The sequence below is a fragment of the Prunus dulcis genome, chromosome 1 (genome assembly GCF_902201215.1).
Source record: "Prunus dulcis chromosome 1, ALMONDv2, whole genome shotgun sequence".
Taxonomy (NCBI): Eukaryota; Viridiplantae; Streptophyta; class Magnoliopsida; order Rosales; family Rosaceae; genus Prunus; species Prunus dulcis.
The window spans coordinates 11,682,212-11,688,319 of NC_047650.1; positions in this window are offsets into that span (position 1 = coordinate 11,682,212).

Sequence of the window (6,108 nt, forward strand, 5' to 3'; positions counted from 1 at the left end):
TTTCATTGCAATTCAACGGCATAATTCGAGGTTTTGGGATCCTGCCCTTGAAACTGGAAAGCCCACCTGTTCGCCCATAAAACAAAGAACAATTTTGCTATGGGGATTATATGATCCAAGGTTGTCCTCGCATTTGTTTCATGATTAATTTGGATGTCTGGTGGTCTAGACTTTAGAGTGGTGAGGAGCAACGCAGTGGGAGGTAGGCACAATAGAAGGAGGAATGGTGGTGGTAAAACACGAGTGTTCTGAAGTGATGGCTTTTAGGTTAACTTATAATTCAGTTTTTAAATTTTTGTGTCAAAATAAATAAATTGATGCTTAGCACATGTGTAAAATATAATTGAAAATCTGATGATATGGCTGATGCCATCTCATTTGGACTCAAATTTGGGATATAAATTTGGTGTTCCTACCATTATTGATATAAAAAATATGGTAAAGCATGAAACTATTGATAAACATATACTAAAAGACACTTATGCAATAAAAACAGAAACCTCCATTTTATTATTATTATTATTATTATTTTACAAAAATGATATTCTGAACTATTCTATAATATACAAAAAAAGGATTCAAACTCAGGTGCAGGACGCGGGCACACTGTCCTAACTCACTTGCAAACAAAAACCTACCTTTGGATTTACGAAGAAAAAAAAAATATAGTTTTTAGATTTTTTAAAAGTGAAAAATAATAATAGTACTAACTGACAAAAATAAAAGCAAGCTTCGATCGAGCCATAGAACCGAGGTAAGGTCATCTCCAGTCATGGGTTATATCCCAAATATAGCCCTAAATTAATGCAAAACTCATCTCCAGTCATGGGCTAAATAAAATTTTGGCCAAATTTGGAGGGCCACATTTGGCCCTTTAGCCCTCCAACCGGGCCAAATGTAGTCCAGCTTTGGCCGAGACCAAATTTATAATGGGCCACATCCATGTACTTTTCAACAACCAATCATTAAAGCACTCCCCACTCTCCCTTCTGAAAATAATAAAATATGAAGGACCCTAAAATATAGCCCTACATGGCTGGAGATGGAAAATTTTAATCCTGTACTATTATATAAAAAATTAATATTTTGGGGGGCTAAATTTTTAGCCCTGGACTACATTGAGCCCTATGTCTGAAGATGGCCTAACGGTTTTTAGGTTGCGCCTTCAAGCTTTGGGCCTATTTTTACATTCCTATTTGTGAAATAAAAAGTATATTAATTCAAATTCTTCTGTGATATAAACCAATAAGTCATAAATGGTCCATGCGAGATCAGGGAATTGTAACTTTAGGTGCTGGGGTTTGAATTTTGTTATCTTAGAGCACTTTCATTTGCCATGGTAAAGGGTAAGGATAAGTAAGGACGGTTATTGTTCACATTAACAGTATTTACTCTAGTAAATATTTTTGTTGTTTTTCCACCCATTGCCATGACAACTCAAGAGCAATTACTATTCACATGGGATTAATAAATAAAAAGTTGCTAGGTATATATATATAAACTCTGAATTTTTTGGTTTTTTTTTTCTCAATTTTTTTTCTTCGCTAGCGTCAGCACCTCAGGCAAAAGCTTAGGTTGTTCTTGCCTTCAAGCTTGCCTATTTTTAGTGGAGCCCACCTCCTACTCAAGCTGCAATTCATTGGTAGAGTGACTTTCGCCAGCCCAAGAGGTCTTTTGCCTTGGCAATTTGTAATACTAGAACTGCTCTTACCCATGTGGTTTATCTTTAGGGAGCTTCCCTAATATACCCAAAATAGGGTCTGAAATCATTAAAAAACCCCATATGAAATGCACTTTAGAAACACACTCAAAATTCATTTACTACATAAAAAATGAGTATTGAAGTTCCTATAAATTACATAACTGTCATTGATAAATTTAAAACAAGCCCAATACAAAAAACTCATTAAAAAATCCAAAATAAGCCCAGCAAGCTCGAAGTACATTGTTAATACCATGTCATACAAGTAAATTGTTAATACCATGTCATAAAAAAAAACTCAAAAAAAAAAAACCGCAAAAAAGCCTAGTAAGACATCCGATATCATTTGCAGAAACTATATCCAATTGTCCACAGTTTCACCAGAAACAATCGCAAAGGCATAAAGAAATATCTCTACAAGAAGAAAAAAAAATACATTGTTAATGCTATGTCATAGAACTATCTTCTTAGTAAAAATCACATTATGCATATCATAAACTTCAAGTGCACAGCTGTATATAGAGAGCAAAATATAGAGCATGCTTTGTTACTGAAAATTTGTTAATATTATGTCATCGAAGTACACTATTAATACTATGTCATAGAAGTCAATTCAATTGCAAAGTATGAACAATATAACAACTGTTCATACCACTTACTGGAAGTTAACAACTACATCATTTCATTTGCATAACAGGTACAATAAAAAATCCAAACAGTACCAAACATCAAAACCAAGTCAACACTAAACAATGTTTTGTGCATAATGTAAATGATTACCTGGCATTGGTGTGTGTTAGTCCCAATTGATCAATAATGAAAATGATTTCCTGAGCATCAATGTCATGGTCCATCTTATCAGCAGTAGCCTGGAAACCTGGATTATTTTGTCCACCTCATCCGCAGTAGCCTGAAATCCTCATGCGACAATCTGGTAAGGGCTACCCCAAGTTTTCTCTTCTCTTTAGTCGACATTTTTCTGAAACAATGTTCTCAAGATAAGATATGGTTGTTGGAGAAGCATTCATATGCAACTCTGTTCTTGCACAAAAACACACAGAGTCGCTCTTTCTATCCACATGCACTCACACATGGCCATAGCATACATACACACATCAATAATAAAGATTTTACAAATAAATTTTTATTTCATTACATCATAGATTTTACAACTTGCACTTTTGAACAACTATTTCTTAGAGTTCTTCCAAATGCATATCAACCTCATAAAGCTGAAAACAAGAGATCATAACGGAGTCCATTATAAGTTTAGCCGTTGAAATAAACTATATCTACAAAGGCTTCCATTCAATGTTAATCATATGCATATAAAAAGGTTTGAAGTCATAAATCAGCAACAACTAAAAAAGTTAAACAAGATGCTTTTGTTTATCTCTATATACCAAACAAACAACATTACTGAACCCCAAATCATATTACACTATCTGTTCAAGAAAGAGCACATTATGTTGGATATACCTCTTTAGTAACTTTAGGAAGAAGCTGCAGCCACTTCTCCACAAATAACCTAGATCACTGAGAATCTAAATCCAAGAACAGTAATAAGAGGAGTTCTTAGCTCTGTCTTCGTCCGAGATTGTTGTGGTTGACGTCGCTCGAATTCAACGGTGCTGGAGAAGGAATTGGAGGCATGTCGTCGCCTGATACGGAGATTAAGATGGAGATGATTGCGATGGCGTCAGAGGTGAAGAAGGATGTGGTGCTTTAACTGGAGCGTCCAACGGAGATGAAGGAAGGGAAATTAGAGATGGAATTTTGGGCGAAGGTGAATCGATGGGCCGTTGCGGCAATGGAGTCGACAAGGGCTATGGTGGAGACGACAAAGATACAATGGAGAATTGGAATAGGAGAAAAGCTAGAAGCAAAGCTCGATGAACCTCACCATTGTTGAAGAAGAAGAAAGTTTGAGATGCTCGTTGATGAAGATTGAGTTGATTAATAGACAAAGAAAAAGGGCAAAACGGTAATCAAACATAGATGTTGAATTTAAGAAATCAATAGCTATTAATTTTTGAGTTTATTTTGGGTGTGTTTATATACCCTGAATGGTATAGAGTTTCTTTATAGAACTATGTCTAGGAATGGGTATTTAACTAATTTTCTATTATCTTTATTACACATTTTGTCGAATATTGCATTTCCTTCAATTTTTATAATTTGGGTGACCTGTAACACGTGCAACCAATTCTCACATCATATATTCAATGGACATAGCATGTGATTCTTCATAGTGAAACCACGCATTTAGTTCAACATATGAATATACATACTCTGATATTATGTTAAAATTAGAACCCATCAGTAAAAAAGCTCATGAATATATTGTTGGGCAAGGCTTAGAATAGGCAACTAAGGGGAGAAACCCTAGCCGCACTCTGATCCCCTTTCACCTTGCTGACAACCAATCGAGAGGAAGCTAAGAGGGGGAATTGGCCACTACCCCTCCTCCCCTCCGCCCATCTTCCCCTTCCTCTCCTCATCTACCCTTCTTTTTCTCCCATATTTTCCTTTCCTCTTATCCCCTCTTCTCCTCCCCTTCCCCTCCCTAGATAGTCTAGATCTGTTTGGATCTAGGTATGTTCGTATGTTTGTTTTGTTTGTTTGTTTTTGCAGTGTTCCACGTGACTGGTGTTGTCTTTGTCTCGGCGGCGGCAACAGTAGTGACGATGGATTGTGTCTCTCCTTGGGAGAGTTGTGATACCTGGTGGCTGATGTATTGTCTCTGTTTTAACGGCGGCGGCAACAGCGACGCTGGTGGTAGTTGTTAGGATGTGGTGCTCTGCTTTACTCTGTGCCGACCAAAGAACTATGCTTGGTCATAGGAGGTTTTCTTTGTCAGGTTCTGAGTTGAAGTGGAGTACTTCTCATGAGTTTTTTTACTGTTGTTTCTATGTTCGTCCTCCGTGTTCTCTCCTAGTTTCTGCTATGGTATGACTTACAGTTTGTATAGGTGTCAAAGGACTATGATTTTACTCATATAAGGCTTCTTTTGACAATTGGGATGTTCTGCGGTCCTCTTCTATTGGTTTACTATTTGGGGTTTCTACCGTCCTCTCATGTGGGTCTACTGTGTTGGTCTCTAATTGCGGTTCTTATCGGAGGTCTTTGTGTTAGGTTTTGTTTTTGACTTGTTCTTTTATTGTAATGGTCCAAAGTGACCTAAATTGGACTCTCCTATTAGTCCATGATGTGTGTGGTACACTTTCCTCCTCTAAGATTTGTCCCATGAGATTGTCCTAGAAAGATTTTAACAAGACCACTGTATCTTATCGCTTTTTATATATTTGTAATTTTATGAATGAATTCTCCTTCTCAAAAAATACTTAGAATTCTAAGACCTCAACAACAGTAGCCCATCTGATCAATAAAAAGATTCAGTAGCGCAAACAGACCTCAACAACCCAAATAAACAATAAATAACAAGGTTTTTGGTCAACAAAACTTCTTTCCATGAATACAAACAAAACAAATCATGTCATCTTCCTTCACAATTTGGTATTATGACGAAACAGTTACCCTCCAGGTTATATTGCATGCCCATGCTTTTCGAAAGAGAAAATGTACTTGTTTTTCTGACGATAATAAGTACCTTTGCAGCTTTGCTCAACCATCATGTGCTAATTTTATGTGTGTTAGTATGAAAATTATATTGTCATTTATTAATTAGACTCTAATATAGGTTGAAAATTAGTGTGTGAATATTGTTTATTGAAAGTTTTAGTGCAATACATTCAATTCCGGATTTTCAAAGTATGACGTGATCGATATGAGGAACTTGTGGGAGCAAATTTCCCCACGAGAATATTCGCCCAAGATTCCTTCGTCTTCTCCGCCTCTCTTTCTCCCTGCAAAACAAATTGGAGTAAAAGGACCACACCCGGGGGGTGTTGGCCAAAGGCCCTCCGATGCCTAAGTTAGGTAGGGTAATTCAAGGAAAACCGGGTGGCCGGAGCCGTGTGTGGTGGTCGGAGCCTTGTGTGAGAGAGAGAAAGAGAGGAGGTGGCTAGGGTTTTTGAGAAATAATTTCTGCAGAGTTTTAGTAGGAATTTAGACGTACCTCAACCATTGTGTGTGGCTATGCTTTTATAGAGGTCTCGGAGGCTAGGGTTTCAGAGGTTGGTGGAGTTGGTGTGGTTGGTGAGGTTGGTGTGGTTGGTGGAGTTGGTGTGGTTGGTGGAGTTGGTGTGGTTGGTGGGGTTGGTGCATTTAGGAATTATGGATTTAACCAAATCCCTAATTAAATTGGGGATCAAGTAACCCCCAATTTGATTAGGTAATTCCCAATTAGGTTAGGTAACTCCCAATTAGGTTAGGTAACTCCTAATTAGGTCAAATAATTCCCAAATTGATTGGCCTAATTATTTGACCTAGGGTTTTGATTTAAT